General features: G+C 39.3%; 1 protein-coding gene across 1 annotated transcript in view; it reads right to left on the bottom strand.

The window, feature by feature from the left end:
- Nucleotides 1–7414, bottom strand: part of DPP10 (dipeptidyl peptidase like 10) — a 503938-nt gene extending 496524 nt beyond the window's left edge. Inside the window, exon 1 of the mRNA XM_061612954.1 lies at nt 7378–7414. The gene's annotated coding sequence lies outside the window, so the exon portion shown is untranslated. The remainder of the gene's footprint in view (nt 1–7377) is intronic.
- Between the last annotated feature and the right edge of the window lie 7271 nt (nt 7415–14685).

The following is a 14685-nucleotide window of genomic DNA, read 5'->3' as shown; positions in this document are numbered from 1 at the left end:
ATCCGCTCTAGCACAGATCTCAACAGATCCCCCTGCTAGGCAACCACCAGTAACGTCCCAATACTAGTATTCCCAGAGACTCTGAATACTGGTGTTGTTATTCTCTTCACCGCTGCCACCATTTGTTACAGTTCCCCTTCAGCCTTGGTCATTACCTTACCCTCCCTTCTGGTCTGTGAAACCCCAGCCAAGGATCAGGCCTTTGGTAAACCAAATTAAGTATTTATTACAGATAACAAAGCTACCAAGATTAACAAGATTTCTTCTTAAGGCACATAAGCATATGGTTTTACTCAATACTATTCCGAACTCCACCTCCCTCCTGGCAAACAACTCTCTAAACCCCACCAAGCAACCCACTCAGTTCTCTTCTCCCCCCCGATTCCACTCTCACTCTTCCTTTTATACATTCAGCCATTTTAAACACTCAACCAATCATCTCGCATTCTACTGCCCATTCACTCCCCCTCCTCTTTCACTCCACTTACCATGTATCTTCTAAAACAAGAATACTTACCATATATACATTAATATAGGAACATCACACAGTTCCCTCTCTATGTAAAATCTGGCATCAGTAAATTATAATAATCAGATACTAGTGGGAAAACATTTTAATCTGCTACAATACTCTAAAGCTGCTGAGAGTTACCATTTTTCAACAAAAAGACTTCAAATGAAACTGCTGAATTCTTTTATTTTTATTTAGTTAGTTATATTTATATATATTGGGAGTAAAGCACCAATACATGTTGCAAGTGATCTGAACCAGTGGAGGGCAATAATCAGAAAGGTAATCTATTCTTCCCTCTGCAGATTCTGTTGGAAGTGGGGCAAGAGCAACTCCTGTTTGGGTTATTTTATTTGTATTCCAGAAGGAAGATAGAGTTAGGGTTCTCCAGCTGGCTAGGCTTGCCTACCATTACCTTGTGTTCTTCTCTACCTAACTTCCTTCCTTTGTAAACTGATATGGTCAGGGAAGCTGACTTGCCCCTCCTTCCTTTGTCTTCTTCTTCGACTGTCTGAGGAGAGAGGAGACATCTTTGTCTGAGCCATGACGGCAATACCCAAGTCAAGGCATTGTGCCTCCAACTTAATTAGTTAGAACTAGGTATGCCTTTCCTATCTACTTTGTATTTCTATAAATAAAGTAGCTTTCTTATTTTACTAAGTCTCAATGATCTAAATGCAGGGTAAAAGCCTTCTTCTAAGGTAAATACACACACTGGCACACACAGCTCAGACCGCTGAGTATCTCTGCACACACACACACACACACACACACACACACACACACACACACACACACACACACACACACACACATTTCCATAACAAAGGGTTATAACAAAAAACAAAAGCTAAAAAGGCTAAGTACTGTATGTGATTTACAAAAGAGATCAAAAGGAGACTTTAGGTTAGAGGGAAAGAAAGCAGAACAAAAGATAGGAAACCATGGCTGAAGAATCAACACTTAAGACAAGCATTCCAATTATGTGATTTGGAGTCTTCGAATAATGGCACTTTTGGAAGGGGAGAATCTTCAAGGAGTCCGGACTGATCCTGAACCCTCAAGCAGTGGATGAAGCAGCCACTGCCTACTGGAAGCATAAGCATGCCAAACTGAAGTCTTTTTGTATTTCTGCTTTATCATATGAGGCATTAAATGTTTGCTTAGGCTATAGAAATTCTAAAGCGTTATGGGGAAAGCTTGAAAAGGTGTATGAGAGAAAATCTAAACATCATGTGATCTTTCTCTACATGTCACTGTACCCGCTGAAACAGTCTGATCTGAATCAACATCTGGAGGGGCTGCTCTGAGAATCAGAAAGATGTGGCAGATCATTGGACAAAGATTTGCAAAAAAGTTATTTTGTTGGCCTCTCTAAATAAACATTATCGAGTGACTGCTTGCATATTAGAACAGACAGATCAGAATCAGATTATGTCATATTTGAAAGATCCGGACTATAAAGAGAGACAGGAACAAGCTCTGTCTGAAAAAGCAAATTTTACTGTGGGCAGAAACAGCAACCAAAGGCAGGATAGAGAGATTAGTCATGCCCTGAAGCCACATCAGGGCACAGACAAACAAAGGAAGAATTGTTTCAAATGCAAACCTCCTAATCATCTTCAATGAGATTGTCCTGGAAGGGAGACAGGAGAAAGAGTTGATTTTAAACAAAAGCAAGCTGAAAGAAAAACACATAGCCAAACTAAAGTGAAGCATTCCAGTTACCATGCATCTGATGGAAAGAATGATTATTATAAAACCAGATTTTTAATTGACACTGGTTGTACAGCGCATTTCATAAATGATAAAATGTGTTTGAGAACCTTAGCCTCCATACACAGAATGTAATGACAGCATCAGATGATGTTTTCTGTTCCCAAGGTATAGGTACAGTGGAATTACTTTGCAAAACCCCAGAGGGCTCCAGAGAGCTTGAACTGAAAAACTGCCTATTTGTTCCAGCATTAAAGAAAATTTAATAAGTGCCACTAAAATAATGGAGCTTGGAGGTGAACTTTTTTTAAGTGACAAAATCTGCCTAGTTTTAGATGAAGGAGAAGTATGTCATACTGCAAAATTGAAAAATGGACTTTGCATATGGAATATTTTGAAACTATGCATGCAAATACAGCCAAAGAAACCTGTGATTCTGGATGTTAACATGCTTGGCATAGAAGAATGGAACATGCCAGCTTAGCCAGAATCAATGCTCTAGAGAAGGAAAATTTGGCTAGAGGCAGTAAATTGGAAAATGTAAATCTATAGAAAAATGTGAATGTTGTATAAAGACAAAAAGTGTGAAACCAAAATTTCCTAAGTGAAAGGAAAACTATAAGACCTCTAGAATTAATTCACACTGACCTTTGTGGACCCATGAGAATGCCATCACAGGATGGAAATTTATACATGCTTACTTTCATAGATGATTACTCAAGGTATACTACAACGTACCTATTGAGAGAGAAAAGTCAAGTACTTCAAAAACTGAAGGACCGTATCAGAATTGTGTCCAACAAATTTGCCAAAGCCACAGATGATAAAATCTGACAATGGAGGAAAATTTGTGTCCAGGGCTATGGAAGACTTTCTACATGAGGAAGGCATAGAACACCAGACTACTGTTGTTTATACTCCAGAACAAAATGGGGTTGCAGAATGCATGAACTGGACTCTTGAACAGATGATTTGTTCCTTGTTGGAAGATGCACAGTTACCACAGAAGTACTTGGGGTAAGCAGTGGTTACTGCCACCTATCTGCAGAACCAACTTCTGGCAGCTGCAACCAACAAAACACCTTTCGAGCTATGGCATGATCAGACAACAAAGTGTGTCTCATCTTCATGTATTTGGGAGCAAGGCCTTTGTGCACATCCCAAAACAAAAGAGGTCAAAATTTGACAACACTGCCAAGGAAGTAATATTCATTGGATATTCTTTAATGAAGAAGGCATACAGAGCTGCCCGCTTTGAGGAAGGAAAGTGTGCACACCAACCAGAAGGGGCGCCACACCAAACAGGTGACAGTGAAATTGAAGAAGAAACTGAGTTATTCTTCCACAACCGAAGGGATCATAGTAATACACCAGCAGAGGAAGATGTGTAGTCTGAGCCAGAAGAGGCATCAGAGCCAGAAGGGGCAGCCAAAGCACCAGCAGCTAGATGCTCTGAACACACCAATAAAGGTGTACTACGAGAAAGACTTGCTTATCTCATGAGAGATGAACTTCCAGAACCTGAGACCTGGAAAGAGATTGAATCCTTACCAAAAACTGAAGCTGAGAAGTGGAGGCAGGCAGGCATGGAAGAGCTGGAAGCTCTACACAAGAATAACACTGGGACACTGACCACGCTTCCTCAAGGAAGAAAAGCTATGCGCTGTGAGTGGATATTCAAGAAAAAGTCAGATGCTGAAGGAAATGTTGAGGGATACAAGGCAAGACTTGTAGCCACTCTCAAAAGTATGGACAAGACTACTATCAAACATTTGCTCCTGTGGTCAAACACACAACCATCAGTACTCTTCTGAGTGTTGCTGCTAACAAGAAAATGCAGGTGGAGCACATGAATATAAAAACAGCATTCTTTTATGGAGAAATAGAAGAGGAAAACTACATGCAACAACCACCAGGGTTTGAAGTTCCAGGAAAAGAAACCCTAGTGTGAAAACTTCAAAAATCGATCTATGGACTTAAACAGGCTGCCAGAGCTTAGAATGAGAAACTGAGCAAAATGCTTTTGAAAGACAGCTTTGTACAAGGCAGAGAGCCATGCCTACACAGCAGGTTCAGGAACAACAGATGGATTTACTTACTGATTTATGTTGATGATCTACTGTTGTCCCACTGGACAAGCAACAACTAGAGAATCATCTCAACAAGGAGGTTGAAGTGAAGTGCATAGGTGATGTCACTCACTACCTCGGAATACAAATTGAAAGAAAAGATGATGGATCGTTCTTGCTGAGTCAAAGACAAAAGATTCAAGACCTTCTCAAGAGTCTAGGACTGAAGGATGCACATCTAGCACCTACTCCAATGGAAGTAGGATACCTGAAACCAGACCACAACAAACAACCAAGAGAGCTACAGACGAGCCATCAGGAAACTTCTGTATATCAGCACTGTTAACAGGCCAGATGTGGCGGCAGTAGTGGGATACCTGTGCAGAAAAACCAGCTCACCCACCAAGAAGGACTGGGAAGCAATCAAGAGAGTAGCGAGATATCTGAAGGGTACTGCAACCATGAAACTGAAATTAGCGGCTACCCAAGATGCTAAACTAGTGGGATATGCAGATGCTGATTGGGCTGAAGATACTACAGACCGAAAATCCACCAGTGGAAACATTTTATACTATGGAGATTCAGTGAACAGCTGGGCAAGTAAGAAACAAGAGACTGTAGCACTGTCTTCCACGGAAACAGAGTATGTGTCAGCTTCCGAAGCTAGCAGACAGTTGACATGGCTACTTGAACTGTTCAAAGAAATAAAGCATCTCTATACCTAGGCCTGTCATGATGCATGAAGACAACCAAGCATGCATCAGATTCATGGAGTCAGAAGGAGTGAGTTCATGAACCAAGCATACAGACGTGAAGCACCATTTCATTACAGATACCTACTGCATTCAAGATGGAGTATTGTCCAACAGAAGACATGACGGCAGACACTCTGATGAAGGTATTGGGTTAAGTCAGATACTGCAAGCCAAGATGAACCCAATGGAATGAACCAAACACTCACTGAGAAGGGGTGTTGGAAGTGGGGCAAGAGCAACTCCTGTTTGGGTTCTTTTGTTTGTATTCCAGAAGGAAGATAGAGTTAGGGTCCTCCAGCTGCCTAGGCTTGCCTACCTTTACCTGTGCTCTTCTCTACCTAACTTCCTTCCTTTGTAAACTGATATGGTCAGGGAAGCTGACTTGCCCCTCCTTCCTTTGTCTTCTTCTTCGACTGTCCAAGGAGAGCGAAAACATCTTTGTCTTTGTTCTCTCTCCTGAGCCATGAGGGCAATACCCACATCTGGGTATTGCACCTCCAACGTAGTTAGTTAGAACTAGGTATGCCTTTCCTATCTACTTTGTATTTCTATAAATAAAGTAGCTTTTCTTATTTTACTAAGTCTTAAGTCTCAATGATCTAAATGCAGGGTAAAAGCCTGCTTCTAAGGTAAATACACACACTGGCACACACAGCTCAGACCACTGAGTATCTCTGCATGAAAATGTAAATGGGCTGCCTTCAAATCAATCCCGACTTATGGCAACCCTATGAATCAGGTTTACATGGTAAGCAGTATTCAGAGGGGGATTACCATTGCCTTTCTCTGGGGCTGAGAGGCAGTGACTGGCCCAAGGTCACCCAGTGAACTTTATGGCTGTGTGAGGATTCAATCCCTGGTCTCCCAGGTCATAGTCCAGCACCTTAACCACTATACATATTTTCATAACAGATTCCTCCTCTAAAGAGTTTGTTGTTTTTGTGGGCTTTGCCCCTCCTCTTTCTCCCTTGTCTTCCTTTCTTTGTTCTCAGTTAGCTTGTAATGGCTCCCTGAGTGGAAACTGCATAGCTGTTTCAGCATATATGACTTTACCTCTTTGTAGTAATAAACCTTTATTCTTACGACTACCAGTCTTAACAGACCAGTTATTTCTGTACCCTGCTGCAATATATATATATATATACCAAAAACTCTAACAATATATCACACATCATATAAATCCCATGGGTAGGTGCCAACAGTATTAAAGCAACTTATAATAAGAAAATACAGTAAAAAGGGCATCTAATAAAACCAACAAAATAATCAACACTCAGAACACATAAGCAACAGTAAAATCCAATCATACACATTCCAGCAGTGACTAACTCCTCATAAATGCCCAGTAAGTCTTAGAATTTATCAGCAAATTTGATTCTACTTGAAATATAATCTATCTCTCATCATAACTAGTAAGCTAATATTATGACCAGTGACTGCTGTTGGAAATGGATCATTCTTTGCTTATGTTGCATGCATTTGTGCTCTGTGCAGAAATTCAGATACTTACTACTAACCTTCTCTGTTAATAGAATTTGGAGCCCACTTTTTACTGTATTTGTTGTGTGTGAGGGGGGGAGAGCATAAGCTAAAAATAACACTTAATGCATTTGTCAAAATAGGCTCTTGTCCATGTGAAGTTATTCTGCAATAAATCTATACTTTAAAGGGCCATAAGGTGCTTTGTTGTTCCTGTTGACTAACATGGCAACTTCTTTGGAATTTGCCCCTACTGATCAATAAGCCTAGAGAATCAAAGTCACACTACATTTAGTTTTACTAGCAGCATGTGGGTTACAGCTATATACTAATCAAAGACAAATTTGCACTCACTGTTCAACACCAACACCATGTCTGGACTTGCTTTTGTTCTGTAGCATGTATACCATCTTTTACAGGCAAACATTAAGTCACAGGGTCAAAAAACTATAGGCAAATGCTAGGCAGTAAAGCCAATCATATCATGTTGGGTTAAGCTGCATCCTAATTTTGTAAAGGTCTTTGTGGGCTGGCCATTGCATTGAGGTAAGCATAATTATTAGAAAAATACAGGGGAAACAATCTTACAGTTTTAGGAAGATAATCCACCAAATTCATTGATTATTAAATTTAGGCTGCAATCCTATACCTGCTTACCTTGGATGAAGCCCCATTGAACTTAGGACTTTCTTCTGAGTAAACATGCATAGGATTGTGGTGTTAACTTTTAAGCCCTTTAAATACAGAAACAGCATTCCTGAAAATTTATTACTTAAGATGTGGGATTGTATTTTATGTCTGTCCTCATGCACAAAATGATCTCTATCAAAATGATACAAACACTTACTTGGTCATTATGGTGTGGCTCATTAGATCAGCATCTCCATCTTAGGAAGTAGATTGATGTACACAGAAACTTGTAGTAGAGTACAAACTGAGGCAAGTTTGGCTTCTAAGATGTCCTCTTACCAAAAATAGTAGCCTTGAAACAGAATTAACTTTATGTGCAAATTGGTTTCCACTTTCTTCTACACTGTGACCTGACACATTCTATACCCCCCTCCTTCTCTCAGATTTGAAAAATGAAATAACTTTTAAAGTGGCAAAATTTAGTGCTTTAGCACGTACTATTAGGAAACAGATGGATAATGCATATTTAACTTTAGTATACCAGACTTTATCTTCTTAAGTTTGTTTATATATAAGTTATATAATTTAATATAAGTTATATAATTTAACTTGTCTACTTGTTTATATGTAATTCTTCTGCCTTTCTGCATTTAAATACTTGTACCTGAATGGCTGGGCAATGACCGCAAATAATAAAGATGAAATGAAGAAAATATATGATTGATCTAAATGCTTAGTTACAGTAAGTTATGAAACACTCCTTAGAATTTGAGTCAGGTTTAATAACTAGTTAAAGGAAAGGAATGACACAAATATATGTTGCAATGTTTTATCCTCCCAACAAGAATCCATTAGCGTCAGTGCTAGAAGATCTGCACTGGTTACCAGTTGTTTACCAGGCCCAATTCAAGGTGTTGGTATTAACCTTTAAAGCCCTACACGGTTTCGGTCCAGTTTATCTAAAGGAGCGCCTCCAGCATCATCAAATATGCCGCCTGATGAGATCAGCCTCACAAGACCTTCTCTTGGTTCCGCCAGTTAAAACAGCTAGGCTGGTGCGGACCAAAGAGAGGGCATTTTCGATTGTGGCCCCCACCCTCTGGAATTCTCTGCCATGTGACCTTCGCCATGCCCCCTCCCTGGTAGGTTTCCGCCAAGAATTGAAAACCTGGCTGTTTAGGCGGGCCTACGGGACTTTTGGGTAATCTAGTTTTATTCTGTAACGATGTGGGTGGGTTTAGATTAAGTAGAGTTTGATGTTGTATTTGTATTTATATGTTATATTTTAATTTTCGGCCAGATAGGCGACTTAGAAATATTATTATTATTATTATTATTATTATTATTATTATATAGTATGGAAATCATATTTCATATCATGCACCTTTTGAGGATCTGGACTAAATGATAGCTGCGGGATGACCCAGCTTTGGATCTTACTTGAATACTTGGACAAATGGCTAATTTTACCTATTACCTATCCATCCCATTTATAAAATGCATGTGGTCTCTTGTGCAAACTCCAGCACACAGTCAAGATTGCTGTAGCCATTTGCATGCAGATTATTTGTGCTCTTAATAAGGTTATAATATAGGTGGAAGGTTGATTTTATCCAACTGACAATAATTTCATTCACAATTGACTCAATTATTTCATAAATGGTTTTGAATATAATATCCTTTTAATAGATCTTCAGTTATTCAACAGTTATACTCTGTGGGATGCTGTAACTAAGCATGTCAGTGATGGAACAGAAAGCAAAGGAAATTTAACAGATCGTTCATCTAAATTGATTTGGGAGTAGGCACCTGTATACTATAGATAAGCATGGTTGAGCTGTAGGCATGTGGAGTGGAAAATGGGCAAGTCTTTCTTGCTTTGATGACCAACAGTTGGAATTCTTCTACTTACAAAGGTTTGTACCTATTATTAAGAGCAAACACAGATGTTCTGTGGGCAAGGCATTGCCTTTAGGATATCATGGAGAAGGTCTCAGTTGATTCCCACCTACGTTAGGCTACTTGCTCCTGGAAATTCTATGCTATACACTCATTTTGTGTGACACTACACTTGGCAACACTCACTGTAGCCATCACTAATGCACTAGAGCTCTGCTGAGTTGATATGCTCAACTCAGCCACCTAACAAATACACAAGTTTCAATACTGCAGTCATTGTACTACACTCAAAACAATTATTTGTTAGCACAGTGCCTGAAAAGATGAAGCTGTTAATGTCTAAATCTGTTTTGTAACTCCTGAAATGTATATTTATATGCCAGTATCCTTTCCAGACATTGCTTCCTCATAACGCAAGTACCATCAGACATACATTTTGGACAAGATGTCAGACTTAACTTGTTTCTGGTGAGCAAGTGCTAACATGAAGTCAGCATTTATCTTAGCTAACATACTAGATGTAATAAGTGGCAGAGTGACACTCATCATAGCATGCATGCAGTACTGGCTAATAATGTAAGGAAGAAACATAAATTTTCTGTGTGACTAGTTTTTTTTCCTGTGATATATTAAATGCATACAATACTCAGAAACAAGGAATGAATCCCTAGAAAAGAAGGCACAAGGCTTGATCTTACAGCTGTAAAACAAGAATGGCTGCCTTTTGAGCCCTCAAATATTTGTTGGACTCGAACTCCCATAAGCCCCAGCCAATATGGCCAATGATCAGGAAAGGTGGGAGTTGTAGTCCAACAGATATTGAGGGTCAAAGGTTCCCCACTTTTAAAATTCATTAAAAATTCATAACATGGCATGAATTAGTATAGCATAATAAACCAAATCTAGAGGTTAGCAGACAAAATAGAAGCAGCTTCCCTTGCACTTGGATGCTAGCTTTTCAATTTGCCACTAAAATGTGAATGTGGTAGATTGTATGTAACAGGCAGAGCTTGGAAAAGTTACTTTTTAAAACTACAACTCCCATCAGCCCCAGCCAGCATGGCCACTGGATTGGGCTGATGGGAATTGTAGTTCAAAACAGTAACTTTTCCAAGCTCTGTTTTCTGTTCAGTTCACATCCTCATATCTAACGATGTGTTTACTGTACAACATTAATCAGGTAGCCAAACTGTACAAAAATATTTTAATCTGTCAGTAGTGAAGCTTTCAAAATTATAGCATTTGAAATGTAAAAACTATGTCAGCATCTGTTATTAAAGCTGCTTGCCAGAGCAAAAATAATGATTTTTTAAATGTTTCACTAGGAGTTGCTAAAAATCTGGAAGTGTTTTCTACAAATAACTCCTTCTTAGCATATGTGCTATTAAGTGGCATCATCTCATTTTCCATAACAATCCATTATAGTGAATAAATGATCTTCAAAACAAGAAAACTCTTATGAAGGAAATTTGATGGACACCACACAAGATAGATTTCCAACAGTGAAGTATGTTCCATGTAGGAAATTACATGAATGTAAAATTCATAACATGGTATGAATTAGTATGCATATATTTTGCTGCATATATGGTGCAGTAGGAAGCTATAGCTGTGTGAATCAGCAGATTAGTTATGCAAAACAACTACTTGCGGTATTCATGGAGTTTCCTAATCCCTTCCATATATAATCATGTATAGTACTCTTAAGCTATTTCATGAATACATGGACAATGATAAGGGAAAATAAAGTATATTAAACTCAACATCCTTGGTGAAAATTACCGGCCAATGCGGATGGTAGATTGTTGATGTGTTGTTACAATTTATGTACTACCTATATCTAAACAGAACTTTAAGTTGTTCACAATATAGGTTAACACATCTAAAATTAACAGCAAATACAAAAAATACCAGGGACCTTCTACATCTTGTAAAACTAATTTAACAACTAAACAATGCATCCCTTTTAGTATCAAAATAAACATTACACATAACAATCAGCTACAAAAATACAGGGCAAATTCATAATAAACACAGTAAACAACTATACAATATATCCTCTAAACACCAGGAAGTAAAATGTTACAAATGAAAATCAGTGAGCTACTGTGAGAACAGGAAGCTAGACTAGATAGGCTGTTGGCCAGATCCAGCAGGATCTTCTTATGTTCGTTAAATCAACTAAAAAGTATAAAGTCAACCTTTGTAAAATAGCATGATAGACAAATAGGCAAAATAAAACTCACTTCCTAACCACCATACATGAATCAAAATGGAAATGGACTGCCTTTAAGTCGATCCCGACTTATGGCTACCCTATGAATAGGGTTTTCATGGTAAGTGGTATTCAGAGAGGGTTTACCATTGCCTCCCTCTGAGGCTAGTCCTCCCCAGTTGGCTAGGGCCTGCTCAGCTTGCCACAGCTGCACAAACCAGCCTCTTCCTTGTCCACAACTGCCAGCTGGGGGGCAACTGGGCTCCTTGGGACTATGCAGCTTGCCCACGGCTGCACAGGTGGCAGGGCACATAGCTCTTGAGCCATTCACTGTGGGGGTGATCTTTAGCTGGCTCTTTACACCCAGGAGACACACGTGGGGATTTGAACTCACAGACTCTGGACTCCCAGCTAGGCTCTCCTCCCCACTGTGCTATACCATGAATCAATCATGCCATTAAACAAACCTAAACAATTAAATTCTGAACCCCCTATACAACTATAAACACAACTTATCTAACTACTGTTGGAAATACATGTCATTCATTTCAGTTCACTCAAACAGGGCCCCTTCATGATAGTCATGCCATGCTCCCTCACTGCCATGCCCCCTCGCTTGCTTGCTGTCCATCATCATCTCCATGCACCTCAGTCTTTCCTCGCATACCTTCTCCCACAACAACAGACATCTCTAGGAACCAATCAGCATTGAATGGAAGTATATTAGTTACTGAGGAGAGACTTCTCAGTGCCTGACTCGGAGCCTTTCACTCTGATTGGCTCCAGTCAGCAGGAAAGGACAAGAAAACATGTTCGATGATTCTTCCCAGTGGCTAACACACTCCCCTTTCATGCTGATTGGCTTGTAGGATGCTGGAGACAAAGGGATGCAGCTGGGACCCTGCTCCCCCAAAAAGTAAAGGATCTAAGACCCCCGAGACTCTGGATGACACTCGCATCAATCAAACGCATCAATACTCTAAACCAATGTACTCCAACTTACTATTCTAGTACACCTTCTGATTGCACTCTGCCAGTAGTCATGTAAGTCAATTTCACATCATCAGTCAACAACCCACTCATATGTCTACACCATGAGAACCAGCCAAACCTGGATAAAAGCAAGCAGCAATGCACAAATAACCCTTAGATAAAACATTCATACAAAGCACTCCCCCTTGTCTCTCATTTGGGAGATGAACAGAATATATTCCCAATAATGGTCTCTCAGCTTAGGGAGCACAGAATCTAGTTCTTCAACTTTCTAACAGTAGCAGTAGCACTTCTTCCTCACCCAAGGGACCAAAAACTATTTATATATCAGGCTCTCACCCTAAGAAGGGATAGGAATCTGTACCTATAAATTCATATACAATCTGGACATAGAATGAATCTTTATTTTTAAACCTCACATATTTCTCTCTATAAAAAGAAAGAGAAAACAATGGCAAGAGCCAGCAAAAATATAACATGGGGGCACATGATGACCCCGAAGACTGGCCCAGAAACAGCAGCAACAGTCAGCCTGTTGTCCAGCTGATGATAATGAGACAATTAGCAAAGCTCTCAATCACATACCAGTTTGCCCACCTCTCTCCAGCACCTTCAAATTGTAGTGATAATTTCTCCTAGAGTGGGATGGGCAAGAGTTCTTCAACACCCATTCTGCTCCAGAGAGATTTTCCTTCTTCCAGCACACTTAGCTTACACCCACTCTTGCCCAGAGTCACCGAGGGGTCAACAACAGGTGTGGCTTAAATGCCTGTGTTTATTTTTCAAGTTTATGTCAGAATACATATAGAGTTGCAAGATTTCTAGTTTTCACCTGGATATTTCCTTGGGGGGGTACTCTTTGGGTCTCTGGGTGAGACACCCCAATCTCCAGACTCTTGGCTTTCATTTTAAAAAGAATTAAATTCCTAGATAGTCTGGTTGAAGAGATATACAACAAAATGTCACACACACCCCACAACCTTTGTTAAATGAGCTAATAGCCAGCTGCAAGAATCCCCCCCTTTCAGGTTTTTAGCCAATAAGTGAAGTCAGGGTTGTGATTGATGAGGGATTTGTTGACCTCCAGGCAATAGCTAGAATGCATTGCAAAGCCTCAAAATAGCTTCTTTTTCCTGCTTATCTGCACATGACAAGTTGAGTAAGTTTATAGCTTGCAGCAGCAGCAAGAGTACTTTTTTAGGAGATTTAGAACAGAAGATCACAGCAAAATCTTTGTAGGCATGCACAGTAGACACTTTAGTTATGATTATAATAAAAGTGTACATGCAGGGTTTTTTATACCTGCAAAAATAGCATATTAAACATTTTATCTTTCAAATAAAATATTTTTGAACACAAATGTAAAAAGTGTACATGTATCTTATGTCATTACAGTGTGTTATACTTTTGCAATTATAAGGAGTCAAACAAGTTTAAATTTTCCTGGACTGTTGAAGAGGGCAGTTTATCTTTTTCATACCCTGTATTGAAAACCTTCCCAATTTGAAGCTTTAATCCTATACTCACTTTTCTGGGAGTAAAGCTGCAATGCTAATCTCACATACCTGGGAGTAAACCACATTCAATATAAAAGGACTTACTTTTGAATAGACATGGTTAGGATTGTACTGTAAATCAATGGGATTTCTGGGTGAACATAGCAAAGGATTGTGTTGTAAATCTTTCTCTCTCCCTCCAATCCTATTTTTAAGCAATTAGGCAGGGCTTACTTAGGTGTCACTGCTTATATTTTGCACAAAACTAATACTGATTTTTTTAAAAAAAGTTCTCCAATGACCAACTGGTTTTGAAAACAAACTATTACATTGGGTGTATGTATAATGGCATCTCCAGTGTGTGTGTATGTGGAGTCTTTCCAACAACCCTGTGAGACAGGGTTGCTGGTTGAAACCAAGGCAGCTCATAACAAGAAATAAATACATGTAAAGTCCAGTAACCATAACACAAGTATAAAACAGCTGCAGAACAGCTTAAAGTGGCATGATTCTGAATTTTGGGTTGGGTGAGTGAACTTCCTTATCACTTGAGGTTGCAGTCCTGTGCACACTTCCCTGTTTCAGTAAGCACTACGGAATATATTGGGACTTGTTTCTGAGTAAACATACATAGAATTTTACTATCAATATCTTTACAGTAAATGTGTAGATGTCTAAACAATAAACATATTTGACAGTCATGCCTATATAAATATTTCTTCATACTATGTCTCCATAAGTATCTGATTTCACACTATGATTTCACACACATTATTATTTCCTCTACATTTTAAGTGTGCCCTTCCTCCTTGGGTTGGTCATGGTCCCCCTCTGTTGTTTTCACCCTGAGAGGCAGATTAGACTGAGAGATAGCAAGTAGCCCATGGTCAGCTAGGAAACTTTGTAGCGAACATTTCATTAC

This window comes from Rhineura floridana, chromosome 2, assembly GCF_030035675.1.
Source record: "Rhineura floridana isolate rRhiFlo1 chromosome 2, rRhiFlo1.hap2, whole genome shotgun sequence".
In the NCBI taxonomy this organism is placed as follows: Eukaryota; Metazoa; Chordata; class Lepidosauria; order Squamata; family Rhineuridae; genus Rhineura; species Rhineura floridana.
This window is presented reverse-complemented; position numbering and strand designations above follow the sequence as displayed.